At 39.6% G+C, this 12,054-nt stretch overlaps 1 long non-coding RNA gene across 1 annotated transcript in view; it reads left to right on the top strand.

The window, feature by feature from the left end:
• The window catches only part of LOC144456617 (uncharacterized), a 222,022-nt gene that overhangs the window by 102,291 nt on the left and 107,677 nt on the right, over positions 1–12,054 (top strand). The gene's annotated exons all lie outside the window — the stretch shown is intronic.

Genomic DNA, 12,054 nt, shown 5'->3' with positions numbered 1-12,054 from the left:
AGTTAACTCGATCCAAAAATAAACTCTGAGCCAAGCCCCCCTTCCCACCATTTCTGACTTATAGAAGAGGGGTAAGGTTTACAGTCTTAATGTTGACTCAAAATCTACTAATTTTTTCCAAGGCTGGGTAACATTTTCTTTTAATCTGGGAGATACAGCCCTGGAGGTGATTTACAATTTGTTGGAAACAGAATGAGGAGCAAGTAATTACAATGCTTGGCAGAGATGACAGATCTCCTACAGATAATGTCACTATGAGAGCCAGTTCATAGATTCCACTGGCAGGCATCTCATTCATGAGAATGGTGGAAGGGCTCAATTCAATTCAGCTCAATAATTCAACTCCAGAAGCAGACACTAAGCCCCCACTATGTGCAAGGCTCTGGACTAGCGGTAGGGATGTAAAGACAAGAATGGGACACTTCCTACCTTTATGTTCACATGACATGAGACAAAAATGTTCACAGATCTAGAGTTGGGACCTCAGAGGGCATTGAGTTCAACCCCCGAATTTTACATATGAGGAAACTGAGGCCCCCAGAGGTGAAATAACTTTCCCAAAGTCACAGAGGCAGTCATCATTGGAAACAGGATTTGAACCTAGGTCCTATGACTCCGGTGCTCACGTCATTGTACCTTTCTGCCTCCCTTACATGCAACTCTATAAAAAAATCACTTCAAGGAGGCAACTAGGTGGCACAGTGGATAGAACACAGGCCCTGGAGTCTAGGAGGACTTGAGTTCAAATCTGGCCTCAGACACTTGACACTTACTAGCTGTGTGACCCTGGGCAAGTCACTTAACCCCATTGCCTAGCAAAAACAAAAATCATTTCAAGAGGGAGCAAACACTAGTAATGTGATGTATCAGAAGAAGTCTCCTGGAGGCAGTGGCAGCTGAGCTATGTTTTGAAGGAAGTGAGGGAGTCTTCAAAGAAGATGAGAGAACAGGGAGTAGCTCAAGCTGATTCAACACAATCATTATTATTTGCCATAGGAAATGTTTTTCACCTTAGGAAATACTGCTGAGTATATTGAGAGGAAAAGTCACAGAGAACGGAGAAGGGTGTGGTGGAGGAGGGAAGAAAAACATTATTTTGAATTGGTCTGCTATAGGTGGCATGGGTAGAACCTTATATAAGGGGGTGCTTCTCTAATTCTTGGGGTGAAACTTGCCTGTTGCTATTGGGTTAGCTGCTTCTGTAAAAGTAAAGCCAGCAAACCTTCTTCTTTTTATGCCTCCTTGTGCAAGGATGGGTCATCATTTTGCTTTTAATGAGTATCACAGATCCGGGCCCCTGTAAGTATTTTTTTCCCCTTCCCAGACAGAGGATTAAACCCAGACCCCTTTAATCCTGGTGAGAGAGAACATTTCTTTCTATCTTCCTTCCCCAGTCCTGATTGGAACCTGGCACTGCCACCTGTCTGCTTCACTCCCTTGCCAGAAATTAGTGATTCTCAAGGGGCAAAACACCTAGAACATGAAACCTGCTATTGAACTGCTCTCTGAGATGTGTTGTTCAGAAGAAGAAGAAGAAGAAGAAGAAGAAGAAGAAGAAGAAGAAGAAGAAGAAGAAGAAGAAGAAGAAGAAGAAGAAGAAGAAAAAGAAGAAGAAGAAGAAGAAGAAGAAGAAGAAGAAGAAGAAAAAGGAGGAGGAGGAGGAGGAGGGGGAGGAGGAGGAAAAGGAGAAGGAGGAGGAGGAGGAGAAGGAGAAGGAGAGGAGAGGTTGGGGCAGGGGAGGCAGGAGATGGAAAGAACTAGTTTTGATAAATGTATTTTCTTTAGAATCCTAGATTCCTTGCATGCATCATTCCTTCTCCCTTAAAAAAAAGTTTTATTGATGCTTTAAAAACAACAACAACATAGTATTCATTTCTCAAAACTCATTATCCTATAAAACCCTTCCTTGTTACAAAGCATATTAAAGCAATGGTACATGATCATATGTGATATTGTATGTTTCATTCTATAATTATGTCCTACTCTCTGAGAGAAGACTATATAACAATCTATAGCATTTATACTTTAATGCATGCCGTCTCATTTGATTCTCAAAATAACCTTGGGAGGTGGGTGCTATTCTTATCCACATTTTACATATAACAAAACTGACTTCACCAGGTTCACACAGCTAGGATTTACCTCTGGCAGGATTCTGCTGACTCCAGGTTCAGTATTCTACCCACTGAGCCTCCTAGCTGCCCATACATTAACAGTCCTTTATTGTCAAGGTTGTTCATTCCATTGGGCAGTGTCTTTTAGGGTTCTTTACCTTGATTCTGTAGAAACGTTTTTGAAAGGGGCTTTCAATAGTTGATCACCTTCTCTCAAAATTGGCAATGGTTGGGTCAATGGTTTGGCCACCTTTCCCTTTTTTTCATAGGCCATCCCTAATGATTCTTTTGATGGCACTGTTTTTTTGGTAGGTAGAATTTTATTTTATTTTATTTTATTTTATTTTATTTTATTTTATTTTATGTTTATTTATTTATTTGTATTTTTTGGTAGGTAGAATTTTAAAAGCGGGTTGTGAATGACACCCATTCCTAAGTCAGAATGGCACAGTAGAAAGAGTTCTGGGTTCATATCAGAGTATCTGCATTTGAATTCTATTTCTTCCCCTTACTACCTGTGAGACCTTGGCCAAATCATTTAACTTAGAAGCAGCTGGCCAGTATAGTGGATAAAGCACTGGACTTGGAGTCAGGAAGTCCTGGCTTGAAGTTCCATCTCATACTTGCTGTGGCAAATCACTCAACATCTGGTGCCTCAGTTTCCTCATCTATAAAAATGAGAATAATAGCAACTGTCTCCCAGGGTTGTCATGAGGATAAAAGGAAATAACATATTTAAAGCACTTTGCAAATCTTAAAATGCTAAATAATTTCTAGCTATTATTAATCTTGTTGGACTCCAGTGTTCTCTTCTTTGAAATGAAGAAGTAATTCAGCTAATTGACTTTATTTTTTTTCAAGGCAGTTGAGGTTAAGTGACTTAAGGGTCACATAGCTAGTAAGTGTCAAGCTTTTGGTCTGAGGGCAGATTTGAACTCAGATCCTCCTGACTCCAGGGCCGGTGCTCTAACTATTGCGCCACCAAGCTGCTCCACTAACTGACTTTAAAACTAAGCAGCTTTACTGTAGATTATTTTATTCCAATGAGTAAGCTAATAAATGTTTAAGCAAAAAAAAACCCTGTTGCTTTGGTCCTATATTTTATCCAATGAGGAACTTTCCTGTCTCCCTATGTTGTAATAAATTATTATTCTATTAGTAAAAGATAGGGCTCACTTTAGAGTCAAGAATTCCTACCTCAGACACATAGTAATTAAGTGACCTTGAGCAAATCAATGAATCTCTCACTGCCCTACCTAAGTCTCTAAGACCAGAAATCTTAGAAATTCACATGGATAATTTTTCTATCACTAACCAAAGTTTCTGTGGAAGGAGTTTCTATAGTGGGTGCTCCTTATACTGTTGAAATCACAGGTCTGGACTACTTCTCCCTTCCCCCGAACCCCCACCAAATGGGGTCTTATTAAATGGAATGCATATAGTCGAGCCAAGACAAGCATTGACTAATGAGGACAACTTCACCATGAATAGCCCTTTCAATAGCAGGGCCTAGGAACAGCGGCATCACACAGGCTACGGCTAGAAGCCAGGAGCCCTTCTATTTGGAACTGTCTTAAATGAATCAAGGAGAACATTAAAGTGACAATTTTCTCTGATATCTCTACAAAAGGAAAAACAAACAAGCTCTCAAATAACATTATTTTCCATCACCTCTCCAGTAATATTTCCTGTTCCCCCTCTCGTTTAATCATGATAGTAATAATGACTGACCTTCACGTAACACTTTAGGTTTTAATAATACTAATAGTGTTTACACGGAGGGCTAAGATCTTCAAAGTGCTTTCCTCATGTTATCCCATTTGATTTCAACAACCCTGTAAAGTATTATTATCCTCAATTTACAGATAAAGAAACAGAGGCAGACAGAAAGTTAAGTGACTTGCCTACGGATACACAGTAATTATCTGAGGCAGGATCGGAATTCAGATTTTCCTAAATCTAAGCCCAATATTGTAACCAAAGAGCCACCTAGCTGCTTCACAATGCACTTTAGTTCATTATCTAGTTTGAGTTTCATAGCAGGTAGTTTTATTGTTGTTCATTTGTTTCAGTCGTGTCTGACTGTGAGATTTCTTGGCAGAGATATTGGAGTGGTTTGCCATTTCCTTCTCTGGCTCATTTCACAGATGAGGAAACTGAGGCAAACAGGGTTAAGTGACTTGCTTAGAGTCACACAGCTAATAAGTGTCTGAGGCCAAATTTGAACTCAAGTCTTCTTGAACTCAAGCCCATTGCTCTATCTATTGTGCCACCTAACTCCCCAAGATAAGTAGTACAGGAATTATCATCTCTTACAATGGTAAAGTGACACATAGCTAGAATATGGGAGAGTCTGGTTTTGAACGCTAATCATCTGACTATGTAGCTGGAAGGAGCCTAAGAGGCCATTGAGTTCAATTTCCTAAATTAACCAGTGAGAAAACTGAGGCTGAGTGGGTTAAGTGAGTAGGTTAAGAGTCACAAAGCTACTATGTATCTGGGGAAGGATTTGAACTAAAGTTTTCCTGACTCCAACCTCAACAATCTATCTACCATACCATCTAGTTGCCCAAGATGAGAAAACTGAGGCACATAAAGGTTAAGTGCCTTGCCCAGCATCACACAGCAAGCCTGTGTTAGAATTTCAACACTCTTCCCAAACCTGAGCAATGGCTTTTCCAATACACCATGCAAGCTTGTCAATAACCCTATTCCCACTTCTTAAATTCCTTTACCACACATATACACAATCCTCCTTGAATCTATAAATCCTCCAAACTCCTTAGATTAGGAAGACAGGTATTACTGTTCTCATTTTCCAAGGTGAAGTACAAACAAATGAATATGCCTGGCATATAGTAAGTGCTTAATAAATGCTAGTTTTCTGACTGCTGCTGTCTCAAAAAGACTATTGATTTTAAATCCTAACTTCTCTATGCTATCAAAATACATTATGACTCCATTTGAAATAATTCACATTTATATAGTGCTTTAAGATTCATAAAATGTTTTTTTTTCTCATAGTTACCCGATGTGATAGGGAGTATAAGTCTTATTCAGTCTACTTTACAGATGAGGCAACAAGGTTTAGCACAGTCAAGAACCTTGTCCAAGATCACACAGATGGTAAAAGCAGAACCAGGACTAGAACGTGAGTCTTCTAGTTCTTAGCTGAAGCATCTTTTCACAACTTATAGCATCATGCCTCACTGGAGTGTGATAGGTACACTATGAACCCTGATACATCTCTAGAAACTTGAAATTTTTTCATCAATATGTTTCATAATGGTTTAATATAAGTAAGTTTCAACTAGGTTCCATTAGTCTAGCCCAGGAAGATTGAGCTAGAATTCTAATCACATAGACTCCTAGTGCTAAATGAGCTAAGGTCCTAACTTTAGAGTCCTCCTGTCCAAATCTTTCATTTTTTTTTTCATAAAAGAAACAGACCCTATAGAGTAGGATTTCTTCCAGTTCACAAATGTATGCCAAAGTCAAGATTCAACTGTGGGTTGTTTGATTCAACTTCAATCTTCTTTCCATTACACTATAGAGCCTATTCCTCTGTCAACAGTCGAGACAAGAGTTACCTATCCTCTTATTTAAGATCTCCAGACAGGGACTCTTGGAATATAACCAGGCTGAATTAAACATCCCTAGTGACTGTTATCTGTGGCCTAGCAGTGTCTTACTGAAAGTTGTGGGAACTGATGTCAACTGGTCACCCAGGGAGAAAGACTAAAATCATAACATCATGGAGAGAAAGGCTTTCAGGTTGACATCTTGGCTCAATTTCTCCATAGCACAGGTTCCAAATTCATGTTCAAAGGCACATTCACTGCCAGCTGAATCTTCTTCTGAGTCAGTGCTGGCTTAGGGTCCTAAACCTCACTCTAAAATTTCTCTTCTTGATCCTCAGAGCACTGAAGCTGGGTTGGCTGCAAAGCCTAGCCTAGATTCATGTAGTTTGTTCTTAAAAGATTCTCTTGGTGAGACATCTGCCTGAGGGTGATATTCTCACTATGAAGGAAGGGTATGATTGAGGGAAGAGTCTGTGGCCCCTAAATCATTATCTAAGAACTCCTTTGAATCTTTTGGTTAGAGGCAATAGACGAACTTAGTGCTAAATGTAAAGGACTTTGCAGGTGAGGATGTTATAGGCCTTTTATACCAAGTTTCATTCTGATTCACAATGACTCAAAATGGAGGGACTGTACAGTTTTGAAAGAAGCTGCATTAGGCATAAAGGATGAGGCAGCTAATTATTATAGCAGAGAGAGGGGCTAGACTTGGAGACAGAAAGACCTGAGTTCAAATGGTGTCTCAGATACTCACTAGCTGTGTGACCCTGGGCAAGTCACTACATCTCGTTGAACCTTTGTTTCCTCATTTACAAAAGGAGGGGCTTGGGCTTGATAGAATCTAATGTTCCTTCTAGCTCTAAATCCCTGATCCTACATAGGTGCCCTGTCATAGGACCTTAAAATTGGGAGAGCCGTAAGAAGTCTTCTAATTAACCTCTTAATTTTTCAAATGAAGAAACTGAGGTTCAGAGAGCAATTTACCCAAGGTCAATGAAATAGTGGATGGCAAAGCCAAAGTTTGTGCCTGAGTCATAGGATCACAGATCTACCTCTGAAATGAAACTTAGAGGTCATCTTGTCCCCTTTGTAGATGAGGAAACTGAGGCCCTGTGAGGTTAAGTAACTTGTCTAAAATCTCACTTTCAACTCCAATTCCAATGTTCTTTCCACTGTCTCACGCTGTCTGTGACACAGAAATTTTTGAAAATTATTGAGTCATGTCACAGACACTTTCTCACCTATCACTACTATAATAAATAGCATGACAGATGGCAGGTTGTTGGTATGGAAATGGAACTTAAGTGGCATTTTTGTGTATCCAATTAATTTGAGAATAAAATTAAAATGACAAAAAAATTCAGCCACATCTGGCCCCAGAGGCCTTGTGCTTTGACCTTTCTCAATCACTTTTACTAATAGACTAGTTAATAAAGCATTCATTAAGGGCTTACAATGTACCAAATACTGTGGTAGCTTGTAAGGACAGAAAGACAAAAAGTGAGGCCTTTCCTCCATTCAAGGAGTTTCCCTTCTGTTGTGTTATACATAGACCCAGACACACTTGTAGAATAAATAAAAAATATACACAAGGTGGTTACATGCAGGGGAAAGCTATAGCCTCTCTATGTGTGGTCTCACCTGCATTATTAGAAAACTCCCCACATACACAAGACCCCTATCTATCTTGTGCTTCCTGTAGGAAGGACCTTACAGAAAAAACCAGGCTTGTTCCTCTACTCAATACTCTTTTGAGCAAGCTAAGCACGGTGAGATTATTGTTTCTTAGGCTGAAGACAGTTCCTTGCAAAGCCTAGATAACATCATTATGATTAAAACCTTCATTAGTGTTTTTTTTTTCCATTCAAGCTCTTGTAAAATTTTTTACTGGTAAAACTTTCCCTCATGGAATATTGAGTTTTCACAGTTATCTGCAAAAGATGATGAGGATAGTATATTGACTTAGGTACAAAGGTAACATGTTGACCCAGTTTAGATTGAAGGTTTCTAAAGTCACAACCGATCAGCTTGAGACCCTTGACACTGGGGAGGCCAGCTCTATGGTTTGTTAGTGAGAGAAACACTTTAAGTACAGCAGGCGAAGTTTATCTTTTTCTTTCCTTTTTCCTTTTTTTCTGTGTTCTTTCTCCATCCTTCTCTCTAACCATATTTATCAATACCTGTCCTCTTGTGCATGTTCAATAGAACATTTATTATTATTGTACGTGCTATGTACCAGATACATATTATTGTACCTTGCTATGTGTGTGGTACAAAGAACTCTGGTGTACAGATAAGCACAATCTCTACCCTCATGTGGCTTACAAATTAGGAATTTAACACGTTGCAAATATTCTTTTTCAGTTATGTTTAGAGCTGGATAGCCTTTGGAGTTGTCCTTTCTAGCTCTGTGATTTGTTATTCCAATCTTTTCTACTTCTTTCTTCAAAATTGGCCTGTCCTAGCTCCCATTACTTCAGGACCTTTTCTTTTAAGTGAAAAGGCTAGCTAGTCTGATCTGGTCTAGCTAATTTAAGAGAAACTAATTTGACCCAAACTATTAAAAGTGATAAAAGTAGACTGTATTTCTCCTACAAGTGTATTTGTATTTTAACAGGGGACTTCAAAGTTGTAACCCAATGGTGTGAATAGTGTGGATATATCAGGGACCATAATACCAAATCCTAATCCTCTTCATTCCTCCCATGGTTTTGTGGTGCTTAGGAGAAACGCCAAGAGGATCTGCAGATCTAGGTTGGAGCAGTCAGTTAACAAATATTTAGTAGGCACCTACCATTGAATAGTTTGCAATGTAAAAACCAGATGCATCAATAATACTTTTTAAAAAATTATAAGTGGTAAAAATGTTATTATCACATTTAAAAATTTGTTATTAATTATGGCAATCAAGGTTAAGTGATTTGCCCAGGGACACAGAGATAGCCAAAGTCTGACGCTAGATTTGAACTCAGGTCCTTCTGACTCCAGAGTCAGTGCTCTATCCACTGTACCACCTATCTGTCCTATTATTATCACATTTTGAAGATGAGAAAAATTGAGGATGAGAGTTGTTAGAATCAAGAAGATTAAGTGACTTGTCTAGGAGTCACAAAGCTAGCAAGGTTTGGGTTAGGATTCTAATTCCTGTCTTCCTAACACTAAGTAGCAGCCCAGTACTGGGCAGTTGTGTTAGGGAAAAAAAATGAAAAACTTGCCTCATCGATTGTTAAGAATCTGATTTTCATTATTATGTTGAGTTCAAATCTGTGTTTTTCCACAGTAACTTCTCCCTACTGTTACTTCTTTTTTTTTTTCCCCTGGGGCTGTGCAAAATACTTTTTCCTTGCCTACATAAAACACCTTCAAATATTTAAGACACCCGAGTTTTCTCTTCCCTATTCCATACATTTCTCATATGATATTTTCCAGACCCTTTGCCATCTTGGCCACACTATTATTGAAGTGTTTGACTTTAAAAGGCTGGGCACTTTGGAAATGTAATACTAAGTCTTGGGAAAATGACTGGAGAAATATGTAGAAAATGATGAAAATAATAGCAATAAGGTGGTAGGGCAGTGAAGAATACATGTCACTATTTGATCTGTATACTGTAAGATTGCATTACCTATTTGTGCCAGGCAACATGGTATAGAAGAAGGAACATTGGACTTGAGAACAGAGGACCTGGGTTTAAATCTCACTTTTGTTCTTTACTAACTCTGTGACTTCGGGCAAGGCAAGCTCCTTAACTTTTCTGCATCTCAATTCCTTATCAGTAAAATATGGGTGTTATACTAAATGACCTCAGGGGTCCCTCTTAGCTTTAAAACTTCAATCCTGTGATATTCAGCTAGTTTATGGGACAAGATCTATTTTGGACACTTCTCCAGGGAAAGAAGGGAACGATCAGGGCTTCTCTCTTGGACATTCTGACTGCTGATACTGAGGAATTTGCTTGGTTTGTGGTGTCTGGACATAGAGGCACTGAAAAGAGATTTTGTTGATCATTTCCATGGGTCCCATGGGGAGAAGACAGACTGGTAAAAGTATTATTGGCTGGTCGGTATTAGAATTTACTTTCTTAATGTGAGGATTTTCAGCCTGGCTGTCACACCACGGCACATCCTGAGAAATGGCCGTCTGGGCACCAGTGAGATGCTCAGACTGTCAAGGGGAAGAATTCCAAAGCAAGCTGATCACAGAGTGCTGCTGAATGACGAGTCTGTGCTATACTTGGCTAACAAGGCATGAAGGCAGCAAATCCCCCTGACAAAGGCCAGCCATACCTCTCCAGTGACTGTCTCTGGAAGCGTACAATGAACTCAGCTCATCAAGGGTGGGGTGGAGGGAGGGAATCTGGGGGAAGTGTTCAGTTTATCAAAATGAAATCCAGTGTTTCCGGTTTCTTCAGTCATTTTCATAAGACCAGAACATTGCTGACCTGAGATGTCATGCCAATATTCAGGATGGAGGTGGAGAGGAAAAAAGTGTTAAGATGGAGAAGGGGGAAGGAAAAATGTTGAGAGCAGTGGCCACCCAAAATTGAACTGGCATCATAGTGTGGAAGGAGTTTACAATCATACAGATGATCATATGGTTTTGAAATTACCAATAATTTTCATAATAATTTAATTCTACTCTTCTAATGATTTAAATGGGTACCACAGTAGAGTAAAACAAAAACAAAAACAAACAAATAAACAAAAAACCAGACTGGAATTTAGAGACAGGAGATACCTGTATTCAAATCCTATTTCCAACAATTACCAGTCATGTGGCCATAGATTAGTTATTTAACCTGTTCACCCTCAGTTTCTTCATCTAAAACGGGGATATTAATATACACAGTACCTAACTCACAAGATTTTTTGTATCAGATGAGCTAATATATGTGTCACCTATCTTTTAAGCTTCATCAAAAGGCTTGGACATGGAGCAAAGCAGGATGGTTAAGGCTGTCGGTGCACAGATTTTTGCTTAGCATTTCCTAATCTCCAAGAGAGGCTGAACCTTGACCTGGGAGCAGACTCTCCAGAGAGCTGCTGAAAGGAAAGACTCTCGGACCCTAGGAAAGAGGTTAATGGGGAGAGGAATGGAGAACCCAGGATACCTAGCTAAGCAAGCAAGAAGAAAGAGTAGACCCATGCTATCACAAGCAACAGAATCAAATGCAGAGCCAAAGAGAGGGGGTCAAAAGGTTGGGAAGGAGTCCTGAGCCACGTCAAGTATGAGAGCTGCCTTGGGTGAAACCTACAATGTGGCTCTGGATTAGGCTAGGGAGAGAAACTGGTGATACTCCTCTCTCCTCTTTCCTTCTCTGAGTTTTTTACTCATTTGAAATTCCTTGCTTCCTTCAGGGAGTGGGAAACAGTATGCCTTTGTTCTATATGTTGTTACTTTGTTTCTTAATCTCATAAAACAACAACAACAACAATAACAGCCGTGGATCAATGGGAAGTCAGTATGTTATTATATTTTACTCAGTCTTTAAGTATACAGAAGAAAAAAGAGAGAGAGAGTAGATGGACCTCCTTTCTATAGACAAGCAATTTTGCCTGAGTTAGGATAAGGGCTTAGAGGGCATACTTTGGAAAAAATGTGTGGGTGTCTATGTTGTTCATCTTATGTTCTTGAGGAGGATTAATGACATCATGAGGGTGATGTCTTGACTTGCACATAAATTGGGTTTGAGGGAGGCAGAGCTGTGCAAAGTCATCTGCCTCACTCTCTCCTCTGGAGTCATCGGAGCCCAATGGCAAAACAAAGGCCAAGACAACTGGTGATGGCCCAGGATGTCATGGGTGACCTTGGCCTTTCTAAATTAAGGCCTTTCCCAAGTCTCAGTTTGTCTGAGCCCATACCCATTCAATGGAGCTATTAGATACTTCACAAAGGGTCTAAAATCCGGGTATCTCTAGAAATAAAATTGTGAACATGCAATGACTGTTAGGGAGAGAAATACAGGCATTTTCACTTTCCCATTTCCCTGGTAGCTACCATTTTTGTTTTTCTCATGCAGTTAGAAAACCAATGAACACACCTGCAAAGAGAGTGGATTTGAAAAGGAGAAGCCACAACTCCAAAGCAGAGTTCACTGACAGGGAAGCTTCATCCACATGAAGGGAGGGGTAAACAAATCTGAGAGCTCAACCCTCCTTGGTTATCAGCACCACCTATTGTTTACATATGCACAATGCTTTAGGATACTATAGAAATACCAGCTATTAAAATGACAAAATCAAGTCCATAGGAATTTATCAAATGCCTATTATCAGCTGGCTAATTCTAAAAGTTAGTGAAACAAAGAAAGGGAAAAAAAAATGCTTGTTCTCCAGGGACTCACAGTCTGATGGCTAGAC

This window comes from Phascolarctos cinereus, unplaced genomic scaffold, assembly GCF_003287225.1.
Source record: "Phascolarctos cinereus isolate Bilbo 61053 unplaced genomic scaffold, phaCin_HiC Scaffold_4;HRSCAF=312, whole genome shotgun sequence".
In the NCBI taxonomy this organism is placed as follows: Eukaryota; Metazoa; Chordata; class Mammalia; order Diprotodontia; family Phascolarctidae; genus Phascolarctos; species Phascolarctos cinereus.
This window is presented reverse-complemented; position numbering and strand designations above follow the sequence as displayed.